The 13,350-nt window shown below is 43.1% G+C and overlaps 1 protein-coding gene across 7 annotated transcripts in view; it reads left to right on the top strand.

The window, feature by feature from the left end:
- LOC126190748 (homeotic protein spalt-major-like) overlaps positions 1 to 13,350 on the top strand; it is a 544,861-nt gene that overhangs the window by 61,311 nt on the left and 470,200 nt on the right. The window lies entirely within an intron of this gene.

Raw genomic sequence — 13,350 nt, 5'->3', positions numbered from 1 at the left:
GAAGTTCAAAAAAAATGGCTCTGGGCACTATGGGACTTAACATCTATGGTCATCAGTCCCCTAGAACTTAGAACTACTTAAACCTAACTAACCTAAGGACAGCACACAACACCCAGCCATCACGAGGCAGAGAAAATCCCTGACCCCGCCGGGAATCGAACCCGGGAACCCGGGCGTGGGAAGCGAGAACGCTACCGCACGACCACGAGATGCGGGCGTATGAAGTTCGTTTATAAATGCACTCAACTGATTAACGAGGCTTTCCACACAACGGTTAAATTTTAAACCTTTCTATTAGTATATCGGTACGTATGCAACAGCATGCGCTACGTAATATGTTCCTAAACGCCGCGCATAAAAACCGGGTTGTCCCAGGGCGTATCCTCGGTTTCAGTTGGTAACAGAAAGATAGCGTTAAGCGTTTTGGATAGTCATTGGGCTAGAGACCGTTTGATTGCCCAGCAAAAGGATCGTCTTACTGTAACTATCCTATAGTACAGGGTCAAAATTTGAATATTACACACTTCCCCTGGCTTAGGCAAATAGAACAAATCCGTTGTGTCTTTCTGCATTATATGTGGTCTGTGCGGCGCCTTAGAGGGCTTAAGGAGGCTCCATTTAGTTCATGGGCGGTTCCTGAGATAACCCCAAAAACATGGTTTTTGGGTACCAACACCGAGCCGTGGATTCCAAGACGAAAGATCCCGATCTCGAACACCCCTGAAAATTTTCCCTGTATATTTATCCATTTTCGAGATACAGAGGTTCAAAGTTACCCCACTTGCACATGTAAAATACTCACGTAACACCCGGTGTGAGGCGAATGTTTAATGTATAAAGTGACGTAGCTTGGAGAAATATGCTGTAAGCTATCTCTGTTATCATTGGAGCCATGTGTTGTAGTACGAAAGCACATGAAAAATTTTCGTGCACGTAAAATCCTGACTGAGGTGTTAAATTAGTTTTGCGTTCTTTCAATTGCACGTTAGCAAACTATCAAAATTTTACTGACCCGTAATATTCTTTTCATATAACTGACATGACCTGCTCTAACAGAGAAAAGAAGGGAACCAGCGGAAAAATGCTCTTATCGGAGTACAAAAAAGGCATATATGCTCCTGTTTTAAAAGTGTCTGACTGAATAGTGGGGTACCAGCTGCCTCATTTTTATCTTTATGAGCATATTTAAAAGTTTTCCCAAAAATTTTGGCATGCGAACATACTCGTGATTTCCACGCTGAGAGATAGAATGAGACACTGTCAGTAGTAAAAAGACGGAAAAGTAATAAGTACTGGAAAATTGTAAAGACTGTGGTTGTGGTACAGAAAGAGCGAAGGAGACAATAGTAGTGTGAAAGGAAGAGAGGGGCACAGTGACAGTGGAACAGATGGCAGTGATAGAACAATGCTAGGAAAAGAGTGAAGTAAACAGTGCCAGTGGGAGAGGAATAAAGAGAAGGAGAAAGTGGAATTGGCTGAGGGCCAGTGATAAGGAGAAACAGAGTCTATGACATTAACAACGAGGAAGAGAAACATAGTGACAGTGAGAAAAGACCGCAGCAGTACGAAGGAATGAATTATACTGTAGCAGTAAGAGAGAGCGAGAGGGCGACAGTGACAGTGAGTAGACAGAAGTGGTAGAAGAGAACGAATTAGGATGTGGCAGTGACATAGGAGTCAGTAGCAGTTAGAGAGACACAAAGAGATAATGACAGTGAGTAGCGCTGAAGGACTGAGTGAGAATGGGTGATGGGTATGAGCGACTTGCGGCGATGAACTAGTGAGTGTGAGCAAGTTACAGTTAGAGCGGCTTGTGGAAGTGAGATGTGAAAGGTGAGTTACAAAGAGCGCGAATATGTTGGCATGCCAAAATTTTTAGGAAGAATTTTAAAGTGCTGAGGAAGGTAGAATGAGGCAGCTGGTACCCCTCCCCCTTATCAGATTCTTCTAAAACAGGAACAAATTAGCCTCCTTTGTCCTCCGATAGAAGCATTTTTGCGCTGGTTGCAATAGTGCATCATATTTCTCATTCCCCAATGAAAATTTTACTTAATTATTGTGTCGTAAAGCACGCAGTGTTTGCATTGTTGCAACATCACTTCTCTTCGCCTACACGAGACAACGTAACAACTTGTATTTATTAACTGTTTTCCCAAGAACGGCCACTCTTCTTCGGTCACTTGTTTCTGTAAAGCTATAAATCGGAGAGAGTTGTATTACACCAAATGTACTAACACTGAAATTGCAGAAGGTCTGTATAAGAGCTTCTGGAATATAATATCTACACAACATTCAAGTTAAGGCCCAATACCGGAAGTGATACCAAAGTTTGTACACCAATCACAAACTGTTGCAGGAGAGAACGAGGTGTCAAGAAAGTTTGAGAATGTGTGAAATGTGTGGCGTGGTTCCTTTTAGCAAAATGAATACTTGCTGTAATTAATTTTATATTCAGTAACACCAGTCGCACAAACATCCCCCTACTAATCAGAATTGTGAAATTCCCATTTTTTAAACAGAATAAAAAAATTCTGCTTGCGTCCTGATGCAGAATGATAATTTAATTCTCTTCGCTGCTGTAGTCATCTTGACTAGAAGAATAGTACATCTCATCAGCAGAGTATTTCGATTTAATTAAGACAGCTGAGTTATTCAGTTACTGTGTAGTATTAGAGAAAAGTCAACGACAGGTAAAGAAGAGAATCCTGTTTGTTTGTGAAAGATGTATACGCCACTGAGGTAAGTTACACAGCCAATATAGACGAACGTCAACAACAATGGTAAGATGCAACTTGAAAACCAGCCCAACACCCTCCCTTATCACCCGATACTAGACTGCATTCAAATCGTATAACGGTGCGGTACCTTCCTTTCCAGTTCGGTTTTCATTTGAGGCTAAAAGTAGAGGAATCTAATCTTCTGATAACACTGTCCATTTAGACCTTTACGTTTCTAGTAACTGTAATTTCCGTTTCCGTGCACGCGTCAGGTAGCAAGGAACCGGGTTCGTTCTCCTCATAATGACGGAACATTTGCCAGGCCGAGGTGTCTTGCCTGTTGCAGGATAGACCAGATTGCGTGCTTGCAGGCAGTATCAGCAGTTTCACGGCACATCTGTTTCTAGCCTACTGAATATAGCTCCCACCCAGTTGCTTTACATAGACCATAATCTCTTTCCTATGACCTCTTTCCCTCCGGCAGGAGCCAGAAAGTTGACAAGCCACTGCTGGCATTAATCTACACTCAGTACGTAGCCACTTGTGTTCTGGGGTGTTTTCTTCTGATACGCCCTGCTGGGAGCTGAGCCAGTGGACTGTTCCTCTTGTTCGGTCGAACATGCGTTCTCTCATTTGTTCCCTTAATGACTGAAACTTCGGCCTAAATACACAATTGCTGATCTGACGACTAGTACATTGTGTCTGTGCCCGTCGTTATCCATAGTAACAGCACCATACGCTCTTGCATGTGAAAGAACAAACGAAAATAATTGTTAGCGTAAACATTATTAAGCTTGATGTTATTTACCGGACTTTAAATTAACACGACTATTATTACAACAACGCAAGTTAAACTTTTGATTGGTAATATGTTGGTTGGTGATAAGTTGCAAAACTGAATGATGGGATGCACTTCTGTAAAAGCTCACGATTACTGAAAATGTGCCAGGCGCTAGACCAAGCCTTGATTTTTACCGTGATATGTCCTTCAAAATGAAGTCCTTTCGATTCTATGCTAAGCTACAGACTCCACAGATCTTGTAGGTTTCTACTGGAATGTCTTTCTTCGGATACTACAGGTCAGTAACAATTAGCAGAATAAAAATAGCCTAAGCGGTACAGTCTGGAACCGCTACGGTCGCAGGTTCGAATCCTACCGAGGGCATGGATGTGTGTTATGTCCTTAGGTTAGTTAGGTTTAAGTAGTTCTAAGTTCTAGGGGACTAATGACCTCAGAAGTTAATTCCCATAGTGCTCAGAGCCATTTGAACAATTTTGAATAAAAATATGCAGACTTAAGGTAACCTAGCGGATCACTACGTTCTACTCACAAAATGGATAAGATTTACTTCAAAGTATAATATACAGTTTTTCCTGAGCGAAGTAACTGATACTCTCATTATTCTACTAAATACTACTGAGTGCTAACACTATTCCATTAGTTTCTAAGCAACATCAAAATCCATGAACCTGGCTTTGGAGTTGTAATAATGGAATATTCCTTGCAAGCGAGCTTCTAATCGATTTTCTCTGGTATGTATTCAGTTCACTGAATCTTCATAGATTTTATCCCCATCATCCATTTCATTAATTCAGATATGTCACAAAAATGCATTTATTTATGTATGTGGCACATCTCCTCCTCAACCAGTGGTACACACACCACTTATTGTCGGGGAAGAGGTATTTTGATTGTAAGAACTAGCTCTCACTGTGACATAGTAGGCTGAGAGAGAGAGGGCAGGGCAAGAGGGGGGGGGGGTGAGATATGCGCAATTACAGGTTAAATAAGCGTACATGGGCAAAGCTGACGGTAAAAACTCAGTGTACAAGGGCATGCTGAAAATTAGTAGCTTTGAATTTTTTATGTGGGAACTTAAAACTTTTAAAATAAAACAAACGTTATTAACATTCTGCCTCTATATTCTTCATGTCTACATACAGTCTTTGCAGCCCCCTGACGGTAGACGTCTCCGAATTGTAGCGTATAACATCGTGATGTGTAACCCAACCACGTCGGTGCGTGAGAAACAGCGTGCTACAATCAACTTTCGAATTCGAGGAGTTCTTTCACCAATCGAGTGCCCTATCCTTCAGCACCACATTGCTAGATCACACACGAGCGCTGCAACATTTGCAACAATACGACGTCGTGGGTTTACTGTAACCGATCATCCTACATACAGTCCTAACTTCACCCCATCCGACTTCTTCTGTTTCCAGAACTTATTGAACACCACCTAGGACTTCACTTTGTTAGTGATGGAGCGGTGCAAGTAGAGGTGAGGTTGTGTCTCCGTCAACAAAGTCAAACGTCTATGACGGTATCAACAAACTGGTCTCTCGTTGAGAGAAATGCGTTCGTCGCCAGAGAAAGTATATTGAGAAATAAATAGGTAGACATGAAGAATAGAGATGTGGAATGTTAATAACATTTATTTTCCTTAAAAAGCTTTAAAAATTTTCGCATAAAAAATTCGCAGCCATTGCTTTTCACCACGCCCTCGTATGAATCTTGGGGCAAGGTAAGTCGCCTCCTCCACCGACCCCCTTCCCCCATGGGGGCTTCCTCCGCTCCCCTCCAGGAAGAACCTCTCGATGAAGTGACCGGAAATAATAGATGTAAACATCAAATCTGACATACACTTAAATCAGGCCTGGAGATGTCCTCAGGTAACCAGTGTATAAGATGATTGTTCTCAGGAAGCAGGAAATCTAGACGCATTTTGAATTGTCACGATGCATTCATAAGCAAAGAGAATACTGCGTCAAGAATGTGTTTCGAGAAAACACGAATTTGGGAATTTAAAACAAGCTTATTAGCCGCGCGGGGTAGCCGTGCGGTCTTTGGCGCCTTGCCACAGTTCGCGCGGCTCCCCCCGTCGGAGGTTCGAGTCCCCCTCGGGCATGGGTGTGTGTGTGTTGTCCTTAGCGTAAGTTAGTTTAAGTAGTGTGTAAGTCTAGGGACCGATGACCTCAGGAGTTTGGCCCCATAAGAACTTACCACCACCAAGCTCATTCATTATAGATACTTGAACTGTGTATTAAATGAGTTATATAGCTACAGGCAGCGGCGATCAGGGTCTTGGTGGATCGATAGTTTATTTCCACAACTATCGCCACAACTGAGAATCGCGAGCTCTGCGCCGTCACGGGTCGCAGGTACCGTGGAAGCACCTGTCGCCTCCCGCAGTCCCGGACACGGCGCGTTTTCGCTCATAGCTATTGCAGGCGCGCCGCGCCGCGCGTGTTGCTACATGGAGACAGCTCCGGCTATGATGATGCGTGGCGCATAAGGCGGCGGCGGCACGTCGCCGCATTAACGCCGCCGAGAAGACAGTCGCCGCATCGCGATGGCGGGCCGCCGCCGCTCGTCTCCTTAGCCGACTTCCAGCCAGCGCCGGTTCACGTACCAGGAAAAGCCTTCCTAGATGAGGAAGTGTTACCAAAGACGCATGAAATGTCATGCGTACCACAAGGCACAATACTAGGTCCACTGCTATACCATCTGTAAATGGTTCAGGACATGATTTCATTTTCAGCTTGAGCCTTCTTTATCAGACTTCTAGGCAGCTCCAGTTGGCGTATCAGAAAACGCCTTCTTGAAAGAGTAAATGTTATCAAAAACACTGTTAGTGCCAGATGTACCACAAGGCACTGTGCTAGGTCCACTGCTTTTAGCAACATACATAAATGGCTCAGGAGAAGCTATCATTTTCAACCTGACCCCCTCTTTATCAGACTTCAAGACAGCTTTAGTTGGCATATCAGGAAATATTTCCTGAGACAGGAATTCATCCAGGTTTACCACAGAGCACAGTGCTAGGTCCACTGCTATTCGCAACTTCCATAGATGTCTCAGGAAACGATTACATTTTCAGCCTGACTCCTTTTATCAGATTTCCAGACATCCCAGTTGGCGTATCAGGAAACGTCTTCTTGAAAGAGGAAATATTATAAAAAACATATGTAGTGCCAGGTGTACCATAGGACAAAGCACTAGGTCCACCGATATTCACAACATCCAACCCCTCTTTATCGGAGTTCCAGGCGGCGCGGGTTGGCTTATCAGGAAACGAGTAATTGGAAGAGGAAATGTTATCAAAAATACTTGCAGTGCCGGGTATACACAGTACTAGGTCCACTGATATTTGAAACATACATCCTCTATCAGAGTCCCTGGCAGCTCCGGAAAACGCCTTCTTGGATGAGAAAATGTTACCAAGAGCTCTTGTAGTGTCGGGCATACCACAGGGCATAGCGATAGGTCCACTGCTATCTGCATTCATAAATCCTTGCTGCGCGGTTTGAGCCGCCATGTCACGGATTGAGCGGCCCCTACCGCCGTTGGTTCAAGTCCTCCCTCGGGCATGGATGTGTGTGTTGTTCTTAGCGTAACTTAGTTTAAGCAGTGTGTAAGTCTAGGGACCGATGACCTCCACAGTTTGGTCCCTTAGGAATTCACACACATTTGAACATAAATCCTTTTTTTTTGAAGGTGGGTCCACATTTGCCATAAAGTTCTCAAAATTATTCCATGCTTCCTTCGACTGTACAGTTTTATTTTATTTGTGTTCTATTGCACAATAACGGCCTTAGCCCACTTTCAAGTACCATTCGTTGGCTGTTTGGCCAACAATATTTTTTGAAAACTGATACTACCATACTTGTCTGTCGTATCTGTTGAACATGAAATTCACGACTTAACCTAGAACATTTTAGTGCAAACGTCTTAGGTATGATTAAGACATTGCACAACGAGTATGGTAGCACGTCACTAGGTTAAAATCACACATAATGGTAAAACACATAGTCACATTCGAGGTGTAAACTAGAATCTATCAAGGGTGTTAGTTGCGACATTTTAATCACACACATGCACTTTTGCACTAAGAAGCACTAGGCTAATTGGCGTGCTTCTTGTACAACTCATACAATAGATCTGTACGGCAAATTTGGTTGGCCAAACAGCCAAAGAACGGTTTTTGAAAATGACCGAAATGGTACAATAGCATATAAATAAAATAGAATTCAGCAGCTGAAGGTAGCATGAAGTCATCTGAGAATTTCAGAGATTAGCAGACGATGTCAGTTTCGGCTGGACTCTGCTCACGAAGGCAAGGAGTATAACATTCTGCCTGGTAGTGAAAGAGCTCATTTTCTTAGATGAAAAGTGCGCTAAACTGTTTAACTTATTCCAGTTTTAGAGTAAAACACTTTCCTTTTCTTTGAAGAGCTACTCTCGAACTCATATAAAATGCGCGCCGTATTCGAAAAGTGTCATTTGGTTATAGATGGTGTCCCAGGAGGAATGATCAATATTCAGAGATATGATAAGAAGATAAGAACAATCGGTCGAAGCAAAAAAGGTTTGGCAAAAATGGGCCCTGAAATGCACATCTTAAGAGCATTCTCGCTAATGTGAAACACATCGCTTCTACTGAATAAGTGCTCATGCATTTTAGAGCTTATGTTTATTACACAATTTTTTCTTGCTTTGATTCATACTACCTACTCCCAAAATAAGGAAAGCAAAGAGCTTGCAGCAGAAGAGATTTGTTTCACAGCATCGAAGATGAGGAAGTGCTCATAACTCTTGAGGTGTACATTAAGAGCCTGTGTTTACTCAACTAATTAGCTTTCCATGATCGTTACTTTCATATCCCTCAGTACTGACCATACCTCCTGGAACACCCTGCATTTAAATGTCAGATCAGAAAAAAAGTTGTACGAATGCATCACCATCTATTGTTTTTCTAGAAATACCAGACTGTGATATAATTTCATAATCTATTACCAATTACTGAAGCAAAAGCGATCACGACACATAGCAACACACTCTTTGACACAAACCTAAAATGATATTACGTAAATTCGTTTATAACAACAGCACGACATCGGTGATTCCTTGCTGATTCCATAGATCCATGAAATTCTTCTGAAACTGTATTTTAAGGTTCCCGTAAGAAATCCGTATTTCGAATGTTGAAACCAGATAAATTCGTTTCCCCACATTTTGCTAGCACGCCTTGAGAATAAGTAACAACTAAAGATCATAGAATTTGTTTACTCCTGGCAAAATTGTTTGTATTCTTTTGATACTAGATTTCGTCACTGTGGTCTAAGTTCCTATGAACCCTCTACGTTTGATATTACGTGACGGATAATAAAATACAAATTGCTTTGCTCGTTTACTGTGCAAGAACTACTTTTGAGCGTCTGTAGAATCACAAAGCAATTACTTATTTCTGACAGTTAGTTTCTGTAAAACCATAAAGTACTCCTCCTATTCCTATAGTTTAAAGAATAGAATTTATGACCTCTTGGGTCAATGATTACAGCACGACAGGCTGTGGAAGACAAAAATGAAACTATCTCCATAATTATAGATGCTGGACACAAAACAACTTGTACTTGGCGAAAAGATACGTTGTTAAGTCCGTTAACTAGTTATGTTACTTCTGATGATAACTGGTCTTGTGCAGAAAGTGAAATCTTTCATCGCAGTGTCCGTAATTTTGTTATGGAGAATTGTTCTTCGCTCGCCCGTTGAACGAACCAGAGCATAAATAATGCAGATACAACCGTCAAGAATACAAAACAGTGTACTTACTTCACAATAATTGGTGACACATCGGGCCGGCATCTGGAGTGGACGTATGCCGCTGCTCATGAATCAATGCAGAGCCCCCTTACTTTGTAATTATGATTCATTCCGTCAAATTAAGCGATACTGAGCCTTTTGTGTCGCTTCCTTTCTCTTCAGAAAAATCGTAATGGACTGTTCGAAACAATTTTTTGTACATGCCGTGACAAATACCTTGGTGACATTTGTCGGACAAGAATAAGATTTGCCGATGTTATTTCCGCCCGAATGATTTAGTAATAATACTGATTCTGGCATATATATTCCTAGCTCAAAATGGCGTGCAACGATCTAAGCCAGTATTGATGTTGCCCATAGACACGTGCACTAATGTCGTTTGGTAGTCGCATGGCACCTGTATTTACATCGTTAAAAAGCCACTGCACAAATTAGCGTGCCAAGACTCTCACGCTTGTACCAATTCTATTAATTCACAAATTTAGTGTGCAACCTGGAAACTTAATAGAGGGCTTATTACCATGACTAACGCCCAAATTGGAGTAAATATTAACAGTTACACTTCAATGCCGCTGTTGTTACAACTCTGTTAGTGCTACAAGTGCTATTACTTCTTCCGCTTCTATGTAGCTTTTCCATGTCATCACACAGGCTTCATATTGCCGCTTAAAGTTAACTGGTCCACTCCTTACGCACAGGGGCTGGACAAAAATATGGAAACACTAAACACACATACCATACCTAATTCAGTATGGGAAAACCGTTGGCTTCGAAAGAGCTTCCTGCCTTTTCGAAATGGGTAAATATAGGTCTCGCAAGGTTTTCAAGGGGATCTTATAACATTATTCCTGCAAAATAGCGGCAAGTTTAGGTAAAAGTGATGGAGATGTACGGCGATCATGTACCTTTCGTTCGAATGTTGATCACGTAGGCTCAATAATTTTGAGACCTGGTGATTATGGTGGCCAGGGGTGATGCGGAAATTCATTCTCGCGCTCACGGAACCAGTTCTGGACGATGTGAGCTTTGTGAAGAGGGGCCCTGTCCTCTTGGAACACAGCCTCACCATTGGGGAACAAACACTGCACAGTGGGATGGAGCTTATCAACCAAAATGGTCACATGATCCTTAGCAGGGTAACGAGACCTTACAGAACAGCCACGAGGCCCGTGGGATATGGCTGCCCAAATCATCACCGGATCCCCGCCATGTTTCACTCCTGGGATGTGAACTCTGCCAGAAGTTGGAAACGGTGTGAAACAAGACTCATCCGACCAAACGACTTTCTTCCTTTGCTCCAGAGTCCAGGTTTCAGGGCTTCGGCATCAAATTTTCATTTGACGGGCATTTGCATCGCCGATGTATGATTTTGGAAATCCAGCTATCTCTACAATTCCCTGCTTATGAGAGCTCCGTTCGTGCTGGTTCGCGAGTGCGACATTCAGTTCTGGAGTGATTTACGCTGTTGTCGTCGTCTTATAGTTGGCTACAGTCCTCTTCAAGGAGCGTTAATTACGAGCACTCGGCACACACATTCGTCCGCGTTGTGACTTAGCAGGTATGATGTTTTTTCTGCTTACCATGTACGCGGTATGTAGGGGACTGATGACCTCAGAAGTAAAGTCCCATAGTGCTCAGAGCCATTTGAACCCAAGACCGATACTTGCAACGTACTGACACCGCACTGGTGCCGTTCGTAGTCAAATACAACAGCGCGACCTGTAGGTTTGACTAGCATCTGAATTTATGTTCAAACATGCATTTCTCGCGGTGTTTTCATGTATTTTTTCCAACCGCCGTGCGTTTTACAACTCTCTCGCCCTTTCCTGACTTGTACCAATACTAGCTGTATTGCTGTTTCTAACATGACATCTTTCACTACTAGCAGAACTGCGTTTGTCAGTATACCTTTCCTTCACTAGGACACCCACCAGTAGTCTCTACTTTACTTCTAAAAACAAAATACTTATTCTCGTGGAGGTCGTTTCGTTCTCATTTTTCCGCTACAATATTATTTCTTCTGCCATGTTTGTAAGTGAAAGAAAAAAAATGGTTCAAATGGCACTGAGCACTATGGGACTTAACATCTGATGTCATCAGTCCCCTAGAACTTAGCGGTCGCCCGGTTCCAGACTGAAGCGCCTAGAACCGCTCGGCCACATCGGCCGGCTGAAAGAAAGACTCACAGTTTTTTTTACCACAAAATGTTAATGTGGCCATCAAAACGATGTTACACAAGCACGCTCCACATTACGATGACATTTCAGTTTACTTTTTTAGCATATTTTGCAGTAACTTGAGGCTGTTACTAATTTCCTTTAGTAAATTAATGTTAATTGCCAGTCGTATCACACATTGACTCAAAAGTGAGTCTCCATAATTAGCTAGTCTGGCTCAAGTACTGACGACGTCAAGAGCCACCGGGGGACATTTAGTAAACAAGGGACTGGAATTAGTGTGCCTGTGGTTCTCGGCTGCACATCTTAGTGAGAACGATATGTGGCCGCCTTCCCGCCGATCCAGAGACGCTGTCAGCTCTCACGTCGCTATTCCAGCTTTCACACGTGTTTCGTTCGAGGGCACAAGTGAGCCAGACGTACAGCGGCGCAGCTACGTCGGCTGCCTTCTCCGGCTCATCATACGCACTATCAGGCCTCCAGCCAGCGTTCATATACTGATCCAATATTTGTTTCATTCTTATCGGTCAGTTCATTGCCCGTTCTTGTGACAACTGATACAAGAGGCTAACGTTCCCAGAGAAAATCACAGCCACACATTTAAATCAGAGTTCTCTCGTGCATGCATTCTCTATATATATATTTAAAAAAAAGTGCGAATGCGCACAGGTTGCCCAAATTCTTACGGGAATCGCCAAAGCGTGCGCGAGTAATGAGTGGTTGGGCACATGTCTATAAGGTACAATACATATGTATAATGGTGGACAGTTGGGAATGTGAGTCTCACGGGAAGCGTGCAAGGGATAAGTCCCTGCAGTCGCGCTATTCATCTGTGTTCTCGGTGGCTCAGATGGATAGAGCGTCTGCCATGTAAGCAGGAGATCCCGGGTTCGAGTCCCAGTCGGGGCACACATTTTCAGCTGTCCACATCGAGGTATATCACAACACATGTCGGCAGCTGAGGTTTTCAGTTAGTCATCATTTATTCCAGGGGAAAGCTGCACGGTCATCAACAGTTCTTTCGAGAACAAGTTTCTGTCTTCGTATATATATGATTCATATTCGTTTGCACTGCCGCTTAGGGGGATGAAGAATGTTTCTAATTCTGCTTACTCACATCGTAATTTTTCATAAGAGTGTTCATCTCCCATTGTATGTTTTCCGCGTATCCTAAACGAGGTTATTCGAGATCGAACACATGACCCGACCGGACAACACTGGGGAAGAAAATGAGCCATGGCATACAAAGGTAAATCAGATGGACATATTCCTTAGGCGCTTTAGGGAAAGCAGAGAGAATCGGTGATGGGCTAGCTTGTTGAACTCCGATTCTCCGTATTACGTGTGCAACGCATTAACCACTGCACATCGTTACTCAGTCCACATCTAGGAAAAATTTCTGAGCAATACAGTCATGTTCAGAAGAAAAAGAACACCTAGAATGGCTACAGATAAGTCCTTCATACTCACAGAACACGTACATTACTATGTTCTGTATAAGCGATTAGCATTTGAACCATGTTGGAACGCGGGTTCAAGACCAACATCGATATCGCGGCGCAATACCACCTACTGGTAAAATGTGCCTGCCGCTCTTGTTGTCGCTATAAATCGAAGGTAATGGATCAGAGTAACTTGAGCAGGCGTGCAGGATGCCTCGCAGACGTACGCGCGAACCGTACCGTCAAAGTAATGAGTTTGAAATAGAGCGCATTATTGGCACGACAGAATGTAATGCAGCCATCCGGGACATTGCTGCTCGTGTGGTACGAAGTGTTTCGGCAGTGCAACGGGTGTGAGTAGAGTGGTTGACGGAAGGCCGTAGAAGACGACGAGATGGGTCAGGTCGCAC

Source organism: Schistocerca cancellata, chromosome 6, assembly GCF_023864275.1.
Source record: "Schistocerca cancellata isolate TAMUIC-IGC-003103 chromosome 6, iqSchCanc2.1, whole genome shotgun sequence".
Classification (NCBI taxonomy): domain Eukaryota; kingdom Metazoa; phylum Arthropoda; class Insecta; order Orthoptera; family Acrididae; genus Schistocerca; species Schistocerca cancellata.
Note: the sequence above shows the minus strand (reverse complement) of the source record. Positions and strands in the feature narration are given on the sequence as shown.